This window comes from Halichoerus grypus, chromosome 12, assembly GCF_964656455.1.
Source record: "Halichoerus grypus chromosome 12, mHalGry1.hap1.1, whole genome shotgun sequence".
Taxonomy (NCBI): domain Eukaryota; kingdom Metazoa; phylum Chordata; class Mammalia; order Carnivora; family Phocidae; genus Halichoerus; species Halichoerus grypus.
Genome location: NC_135723.1, coordinates 70,633,288 through 70,644,171, shown reverse-complemented (window position 1 = coordinate 70,644,171; position 10,884 = coordinate 70,633,288).

Sequence of the window (10,884 nt, the reverse complement as noted above, 5' to 3'; positions counted from 1 at the left end):
TGCCAACTCCTCTTCATGTGTCCTTGCTTCCACCATCAGTCACAACCTCCAAAATATTTTCCGTCAATGATTCTTTCCTGTCTCCACTGACTCTCCCTCACCAGGGAGAGACCACAAGTCCTTCCTTCTCCACTGGGTATTTCTCCAGGGCTTACAAAAACAAGCTCAGACTTCCAATATTGTTAAAGTAAAACAGAACACAATTCCCCAAACTGTGCACTATCCCTCCTCTTCACTGCCAGAGCTCCCAGGATAACTGTATACTAGAATTCATGTGTCAGTCATCCTCCTTAGTCCTGGTTCAGAGACTGCCGCTGTTGACAACATTTCCTGAAGCACTTTGCTCCCTTGGTTTGTTCTGGCCCTGCGTGTTCTCACTCTCCCCCCCACAGCTCAGTTCTTCATCCAGCCCTCTTGCACTGTGGCCTCTCAGTATGAGATCTCATCTGCTCCCATGGCTCCAATATAAACCTTTGCTTAAATATTTACCAAATCAATATAATTTGCTTTGACCTAAACTCCCGACGCACATTGCCGGCTGTTGCCTATGCAGCTCCCTCTGGATATTCGACTGGCACCTCCAACGCAATGTGAGCAGCACCAAATTATTCACTTCCCCAATACCCACCCCCTTTTTTAACAAATAAATTGCAATTTTTAAAAAAGCAAGAGAGAAATGTAACAAACCCATAGATTAAAGAGACTTAAGACACACATCAACCTTTTAGATCTTATGTTGAATCTGATGCAAACAAATTGGAAAAATTGATGGTACAATCAAGGAAATTTGAACACTGACTATTTGATAATATTATGGAATTATTGCTAGATTTGCTTAGGTGTGATGATGGTATTGAAATTATGTTTTAAAACAGCTTATCTTTTTAAGATACATACTAAAATATTTATGGATGAAATTATGTGATGTATGAGCTTTATCTTTTAAAACCTCTGCCAGGAAAGGGAGTATGGTTATATAGATGAAATGAGACTAACCATGAGTGGAAGTTGGTCATGGCCACACAGGGGGTCATGCATATAATTATCTTTACTTTGGTATTTGTTTCTCATAATAAAGGGGCTTTAGAAATCAAGAAGAGTTTTAAAAATGAAATTAAGTTAAAAAAACTACACCTCCTTCTCAGTCCCCTAATTTTGCTGGCAGATCTTTTCTCTTTTGTCTTTGTCAATTTTCTATCCTTCACCTTCTTCTCCCACCCCCAAACATATAGGAACTGTATTCAGCCCACTCTGCTTTCCCTCCAAAGCATACTTGTTTTCTTCCTTCTCTTGTTTTTCCTAATCACCACCTGGGTTCAGAGGGCCTCTTTTTTTTTCTATAATAACCTATAGGGGCGCCTGGGTGGCTCAGTCAGTTAAGCGGCTGCCTTTGGCTCAGGTCTTGATCCCAGGGTCCTGGGATCGAGCCCCGCATCGGGCTCCCTGCTTGGCGGAGAGCCTGCTTCTCCCTCTACCTCTGTCTGCCGCTCTACCTACTTGTGCTCTCTCTCTATCTCTGTTAAATAAAAAAATAAATCTTTAAAAAAAAATTTAAAAATTTAAAAAAATAACCTATAATAACTTTTGTCTCCTGAATCCTGGTTTTCCTAAGAACAGAGTTTATTCTAAACAGAAGAAAATAATATTCTAATTCCACTTGTCTTCCCAGACCATGACCTACAGACTTATTTTGAGAAAACAGAACAATCTATGGGGGACTTGCAACCTAGAATGAAGCAAAAAAGGACTTCTGACCTTGGAATTGGTGGGGAGTGAGGAGGAAGTTTGGAACTTGATTTGCCATTTGCCTTCCAAACTTGGGTTATACTTTTCTAATAACTGTCCAACAGGCAGAGATAGCTGAGTGTACTGGTTAAGAACCAAACAGCCTCCCAGCTCCAGGGCCTCGGTTCCCTACATAAATAATTGTGCTTACTCCACAGGATCATTCTAAGGATTAAATGAGATAATATGTATAAACTGCTTAAAATAGTGCCTGGTGCATAATAAGTGCCATATAAAGTCAGTAAAATATAACTCTTTGATAAGTTAGCAAATCCTTCTGTTAATAGGAACTGCTACATGTCATCGGTTTTTAGAATTTTAAAAATAACCCCTGGGTTCACATTTTAAAATTCACATTTTAAAAATAATCCCTGGGTTGTGAGGTTTTTTCCTAGCTCTCCAAAGATAGGAGAATGCCCAAGAGATACATAAGAAAATCTTACGGGAAACAGAAGAAAATCAAGACCCCGCCTTATATTTGTATCCTAAAAATAATAAATTAGGCTTTATTCAATATTCAGAGAGAGACAGTGGAGACCTTATTCCTTCCACATGTGAGTCTGTCCATATGACAGGAGAATGTCTTAAAGGAGGGGTAAGCAATGGAGGGTAATGGGGTTGTAACTGTGATGTTCATCCTCATTAGCTTTCAGTGTGATGCAATGTATTATAGCTATGTGCACTGGGAAAGGGAGTTTACAGATTATATTCTATAATTTTAATGAAATAAATAAACAGCTTAAAAAGATGTCTGCAAAGAAAACAGGGAATAAAGACAGACCTAATAATGTAAATACAGGCAAACAGTAAGAAAATGGCAGACCTGGTATTTCTATTCCTAGTATAAGCCCTTGGTAGCCATACTGCAAGGTAAAAATGATGACGAAATTAGATTTGACAAGAAGTCAAGAAGTCAAGAAGTCAAGAAGTCAAGAAAGAAAGAAAGAAAGAAGGAAAGAAAAGAAACAAAACCAAAACTACTACTTGAAATATTAGTATATACACCTACAATTGTTAAAGATAAGTCTCTAAATTCTACAATATACAGAGCTCCCTTTCTGTGAGTCAATAAAGAAAAGATGCATCACAGAAGATACAGTCTTAACAGTAAATCGCTTCCTAGTCTGAAAAAAATGTTTTGCAGGAAAACTATGTTAGTTGGAACTCCTACTTTAACTGGAATAATTTTTTAAAAATGATTCTAGGTCAATATTACAAGCAAAGTAGTAAAGTCACTAATGAACATAATACTAAAACATGTAGCAATGTAATTACTTATATAAAAACAAGACATTGAAATATAGTATCTTACTAATATTTTGTAAATAGACGAGTACCTGATAGTGAATTTTAAAATTTTAATTAGAGGTTCGCTGATTACCTCACACTTAAGAAAGCGGCCAGATTTATATATGGCAGACATTTCTCTTTTACAGAGACAAATGTGCTGACTACCTCTGTGATGACAGGTGGCTGTTAAGTAGTATGCTAGCCATCAAATATTTTCAAACACATAAACACACCTAATCTCCCTGTTCTTTAAAGGTTAAAAAACAAAACAGAGAACACCTGATTTTTTTGAAGAAAACTCTTTCAAAATAAATTGTGTTATACAAACAGTATTTTGAAAATATTTCCCATGCTATGCATTCTTTGGGGCAAAACAATGTGATTTGTCACTGACAAATTTTTATATCTGAACACTTTAAAAAATTAGAAACAGAACTTTATAATTTGTTTTAAAATCTTTCAAATAAAGAATTTCATTGGCTTTTGAACCCCCTTTTAAAAATGTATAAAAATGCAGCCATCAAAAGGAATGAGATCTTGCCATTTGCAACGACGTGGATGGAACTGGAGGGTATTACGCTGAGCGAAATAAGTCAAACAGAGAAAGACATGTATCATATGACCTCACTGATATGAGGAATTCTTCATCTCAGGAAACAAAATGAGGGTTGCTGGAGTGGGGGGTGGGGTGGGAGGGATGGGGTGACTGGGTGATGGACACTGCGGAGGGTATGTGCTCTGGTAAGCGCTGTGAATTGTGCAAGACTGTTGAATCTCAGATCTGTACCTCTGAAACAAATAATGCAATATATGTTAAGAAAGAAAAAAGAAGAAGAATGTAGCAGGAGGGGAAGAATGAAGGGGGGGAAATCGGAGGGGTATACGAACCATGAGAGACGATGGACTCTGAAAAACAAACTGAGGGTTCTAGAGGGGAGGGGGGTGGGAGGATGGGTTAGCCTGGTGATGGGTATTGAGGAGGGCACGTTCTGCATGGAGCATTGGGTGTTATGCACAAACAATGAATCATGGAACACTATATCTAAAACTAATGATGTAATGTATGGGGATTAACATAACAATAAAAAATTTAAAAAATAAAAAATAAATGATCATAAAAAAATGTATAAAAATGCAAAACTATCTAATTTAGTTTACAAAAGCAAGTGATGGGCATAATAGAAGATGGAAATTTACTAGTCAACTTTCAACAAAAGCCTTTGGTTCCTTGTTGAATAGAATTGGAAGTGATTTAGTAAGTACATCCAATGATGTGCTTCTTCCATTTAGACCTAGGTGTTTTTCCAGCTAAAGCACTATTAAAACCAACTATCAAATAAACTGAAATAGATCCAAGGCTTTAAAAATAAGGAAGCATTTCAATCACATTACTCTCACTAAAAATATTAGTATAATTGCAATCACTTAAAATATAATGATATAATAATATTTTGATAAAAGCAGTAAGATATTTTGTACCATGAATATATATAAAGTATCTCTTTAAAAGTTTATTTAAATTACTTCATTTAAAAATTTGTATTTTAGTAAATTATTTATGATGTGCATGTTGTCCTAGTAAAGCACGTGTGTGTATATATACATATATACGTGTGTGTGAGATATCCAATTAATTAAAATCAAATTCCGCTTCTGGCAAGACACTGTGAGAAGCTCCACAGACTCACTCCCTAGTGAAATAGGTGAAAATTATTATTATTATTTTTAAGATTTATTTGAGAGAGAGCACAGGTGGGAGGGGCAAAGGGAGAATTTTAAGCAGACTCCACTCTGAGTGCAGAGCTGGAGGTGGGGCTCCATCTCAGGACCCTGAGATCACAACCTGAGCCAAAACCAAGAGTAGGTCATTCAATGGACTATACCACCCAGGTGCCCCAGTGAAAATTATTTTAAAACAAAATGGGAATGGTCTTAAGAGCATACGGCAAATAAACATTTATTCAGGATCCACCACAATGCTATAACAACACAGTTTATGGAATTTGAAGTAATACCTGCTTCTTTCCTATCCCTTCACAGTTCAATGAGACAAAAACTATTCTCCAGACTGGTACATGGTTCCCTCTCCACCACATCCTGGCTAGAGGGCTATCATCCCAGGAGAAGGAGGATGTCAGCATTCCTCATCCTGCCCCCAGTTATCTATTACTGAAGCTAAGTTCTGGATGAGTACCACAAAGAAGTGAATGTGTGTCAGTTGCCCCCTGGTGGGATACAGCTCTATCCTAGGTGTGGTGTGCTAGGAATAGTAGGGCCCAGATCATTTTTGCCATGACTCATTTGTAGTTTGTAAATCAGGGGTTCCAAGCCTGGAGAGGCAAGATGAGATGACCTGAAGCTATTGCCATCCCCTCCACTAGCAGTCAACTCCTACAGTGAAGGTATCACTCTGAGTGAAGAGCAACAATGACCCCACCCCTAGCTCAAGCTCTGACTCAGAGATTTTGCTCAGAATGGGAATCAGGATGTAAAAGAGCTCCAGATCTCTTCCTAAAGTAACTGATTTCATTTCTAACAGACTGTAGGGAAGTTAAAGCCTAAGCATCCTCTCAAAAACAGGGAAGGTTGTGGGGAAAGGCAACTGGGAAGAGGTTGATAGATTCATTGGAGATAAAAGCTAAACTATACATCATCTAGTTTGTCAGAGGAAAAAGACAGCTGCGATGAGACATCTGGGAGAAGTCCTCCTAGGCTCTGTAAAAGTCTCAGCACTGACATCTGGCATATCCCTTCAAAGGAGACTGAATTTGATTGGATCAGATGATGAAGCAATTTATGCCCCAGGGCATGTTGAAAACTTAGAACAACCAGCCAAGAGTACTGGCAATTAAGAGATGGGTGTGGTCAGGAAGAAGACAATCTAAGAGAGCCCTGCCAAAACCCAGGGTTAATTATGGCCTACTCAAGGCTGCACATACCTCCCACCCCTCCACCCCTTCTACCCCTTCTCACCCCCACCCTGGAGCAACATCAGAGACTTCATACTGAGGGAGGAAATGGACTTCACTAAAAAAAAACCCAGCCATCCACTAAACAAATAAGCAAATAACAGTAACAGGTGCTAGTGCTGGTGAGGGGAACTAGTACCCAGAGTTGCTATAATATATTTTCTAAAATGTCTAGTTTCTAACAAAAAAAGATATATCATTATCTTAAAAAAATGCATGTGACAAAAACTGCCTGTGAGACCAACCAGATGCTGAAATTAACAAAAGCTTCAAAGTAATCATTGTAAATATGTTCCAAAACTAAAGGAAATCATGATTAACAAAGTGAAGGAATGTGGTGAACACTGAATAATGTAAAGAATTGTCAAATCACTATGTTGTATACCTGAAACAAACAGAACATTGTATGTCACCTATACTTCAATAATAATAAAAAAAAAAAGTAAAGGAAGGTATGACAACCTTTGAAGGTATGATCAAAAAGAGAATACCAATAGAAAGTTTAAAAATTATTAAAAAGAAAAACACCAACTGGATATACTGCAGTTGAGAAGTACAATAACTGAAATGAAGAATTCACTATATATAAAAAAAGAAACCTACAGACCAATATCTCTCAAAAACACAGACAAAATTCCTCAACAAAATATTAGCAAAATTGAAGCTAAAAAGATATGAGAAGAATTATACATCATTACCAAGTAAGATTTATCCCAGGTATGCAAGGTTGATTTAATAATTGAAAATCAATTAATGTAATCCATCACCTCAACTTCATAGAGACTATCTACAAAAAACCTACAGCTAACATCATATTTGATGGTGAGAAACTGGAAGCTTTCCCACTAAAATCAAGTTCAAGGCAAGATCTGGTTGAAAGGCATACCTCTTCAACATCATACTGGAAGTCCTTGCTAATGCAATAAGACAAGAAAAGGAAATAAAAGGTATACAGATTTAGGAAGAAGACATGAAAATGCTTTTTTTCACAGATGACATAATCCTCTACACAGAAAATCCTAAAGAAATGACCAAAAACCTCCCGGAATCAATAAGCAATCATAGCAAGGTTGCAGGATATAAGATGAATATACAAAAGTCAATTGCTTTCCTCTATACCAAAACCAAAGAAGTAGAATGTGAAATAAAAACAAATTATGACTTACATTAGCACCCCCCAAAAATGAAACACTTAGGTATAAATCTAACAAAATATATATAAGATCTATAAGATGAAAACTTTGACTCTAATGAATGAAAGCAAAGAAGAACTATATAACTGGAGAGATATTCCATGTTCGTGGACAGGAATACTCAATATTGTCAAGTTGTCAGTTCTTCTGAACTTGATCTATACATTCAGTGCAATCCCAATTAAAATCCTAGCAAGTTTCTTTTAACAGATATCAACAAAGTGAATCTAAAGCTCATACAGAAAGGCAAAAGATCTAGAAAAGCCAACAAAATATTGAAGAAGAGCAAAACTGAAGGACTGATGTTATCCAACTTCAAGACTTATTACAAAGCTACAATAATCAAGACAGTGTGGTACTGACAAAAGAATAGACAGATAGATCAATGGAATACAATACAGAGCCTATAAACAGACCTACCTCCCTTAAATGTACTCCACTCTTCTTTGGCAAAGGAGCAATGGCAATACAATGAAGCCAAGATAGTATTTTCAATAAACAGTGCTAGAACAAGTGACAACCACAGGCCCAAAAGTGAATTGGACACACACATTACATCCTTCACAAAAATTAACTCAAAATGGATTATAGACCCAAATGTAAAATGCAAAACTATAAAATTCCTAGAAGATAACATAGAAGAAAACTTAGATGACTTTGAAATATGGTGATACAGTACCAAGGACACAATCCATGAAAGAAATAATTGATAAGCTGGACTTCGTTTATATAGTCATAATTTATATATTTATGTAATATGTTTATAAAATGGGTTAATACCCATTTTAACCAATTTAAAGGGGTTTATGGACAAAGGATCTGAACATAGATTTCTCCAAAGAAACTGTATAAATGTTGAATAGGCACATGAAAAGATGTTCAGTATCATTAGTCATATGATAAACACATACAAAACCACATAAGATACCACTTCACACCCACTAGAATGGTTAGAATTAAAAAGTCAGATAAAAGCAAGTGCTGGTGAGAATGTGGAGAAGCTGAACTCAAATACACCGCTAATGGGAATCTAAGATGGTGCAGCCAGTTTGGAAAACATTTCCATAGTTCCTTAAACAATTATACATGAAGTTACCATTTAACCCAGCAATTCTACTACAAAGTATACCCAAAAGAAATGACAACATATGTCCACACAAAACTTCATACACAAATGTTTATGGCAGCACTATCCACAAAAGCCAAAAGGTGGAAACAATGCAAATGTCCATCAGCTCGAGTGGATAAACAAAATGTGGTATATTCATATAATGGACTATTATTCAGCCACAAAAGGAACTGATACACGTACTGATACATACTAAAACATGGATTAATCTTGCAGACAATATGCTAGGTGAAAGAAGTTAGTCACAAAAGACAACACATTATATGATTCCATTTATTAGAAATGCCCAGAAGAGGCAAATCTATACCAACAAAATGTATATTAGTGGTTGCATTGGGCTGGGAGAAATGGGAAAATGGGATAAGTAAAGGATTATGGGGTTTCTTTGTGAGGTGATAAAAATGTTTTAAAATTGACTGTGATAGGGATTACAAATATCTGTGAATATACTAAAAACTTTTGAACTATATATTTCAAATGGATAAATTAGATGGTATATGAATCATATCTCAATAAAACTGTTTTTAACAAAAGAGTGGAAATTCCATTCCATAAATTTTGCTGCTGATGGCCCACAGTCAAAAAAGATTGAGGCCATTTATTTATTAGATGATCTTTATGGATGGGTATATTAAAAATATATTCTAATTCTTGACAGTTGTATCATTCTTTACAAGTTATAAAGTAGCCTCACTTACAATTGTAGTTGTTTATGAGCCAGTGGGTGTTCTAGTAAAGAAGGGTGAAACTTCACAGATCAAGTTGAAACCAGTTCCAATCTCATTATACACAAGAAAAAATAGATATCGCCTAAACACTATAAAGCCTCCTCTCTTTCCTTCTAATTCCCTTCACCAAATTCCAACGTCTCGGCCAGGCATTCACAGACCAGTAAGACAGACTTGCCTATTGCCAATGTATGTTTGTTGTTATCAGTCAATAGCTGGGTTTTTTCTTTCCTTTGTCCTTTCTTTAAATTATATGCACAGTTTGTGGACAAGACTACTCTAGAGTAGAGGTTGGCAAACCTTCTCTACAGAGCCAGATAATAAATATTTTAAGCTTTGTGGATCTCAGGTCTCTGTTTCAACCACTTAACTCACTGTTATAGTGCAAAAGCAGCAAAAGACAATTTGTTAATGAATTAGCATGACCATGTTCTAATAAACTTCCCACAGACATTTGAATTTCATATTATTTTCAAGTGAAAAATGTTGGGATAATCTTATTCTTTTTATTACTTTCAACCATTTAAAAATATAAAAGCATACTTAGCTCATGGGCCTTACAAAAACAGGTGGCTGACCTAATCTGACCCATGAGTCACAATTTGTTGATCCCTGTCTTAACTATGACTGAATAGAGAAATAACTAAAAAAGAATTTCTAAAATAATTTTTAACATTTAAAACATTTATTTTCCCCACATGTCCCACTTAGGGCTCTGGGTAGAGACTGGGAAGAAAGTAATCAGAAGCATTGCACTGTGGCTTTAATATTTAAAACCTCTTAAAAAAATAAAACCTCTTAAATATAATTATGTACAATTAAAATTAATTCTAGTGTTGACTGAAAACATAAATACAAACAAACAAACAATCCCCCAAGCTGCTTGGTAATCTGCCTGACAAGCTTGTAAAATGAAAATTGATTTTCATCCTCTTCAACTGAGTGAATTTTATAGTCACTGGAAGCTTCAAAACTCGACACTGGGGGGAAAAGATTATCCAACCATTCCCAGGGGCCCACATCAGACACTTTCTTTTCTCTCGTCTTTCTCCCTCTCTTTGATATATGATCATTCATAACCTTACACTTCCAATCACTGTGTTACACGGGTTGTAGCTAAGTAAAATTAACTGCTTGAAAAAGATGAAAAAGTCAACCATCACATTACAATTTTACTAATTAACAAAGCAGTTTGGATTTTCACAACCGAACTGACACTAATTATCCATCACCCATACACACAGTGGGGGCCCAAACTTGTCTGGTTTCTGCCTGTCCTTCTGGTAACTTTGCTTCTAGTTGAAAAACTACATTTCCTTCTTTTGTCAGTATTGGTTCTAATGGCTTGAAAATCAAACACAACTTTTCTAATTAACATTTATTCTCAACTTTATACATACGCACCTAGATCTGAATGCATACTGCTAGAAGATAAAGTACATTTTTCTGATAGTTTTACCACTGTGATAGTGTGAGGAACATCTAGGGACCATAAGAATCTAGAAGAATGACAGTTTTAATAAGAGAAATATAACTGTTTCCTTTCTTTCCTCAAATTTTCTTTACTGTTTTGGTTAACTTAAATGTGCTATGAACTGCACTCATTTTTATTTAACACAAAAAGATTAAATGTTACTCATAACAGAAAGAAAAACCATTAAACTAGATGAAATTGTTATCTTTTCCAAATACAATTCACTATAGCAATAAGAAGGGAAATCATATTGATATACACCAGGAGGCAATCAGGTTATGAATCATGTCATCTTTAGTTCTCTTGAGGGACCTAG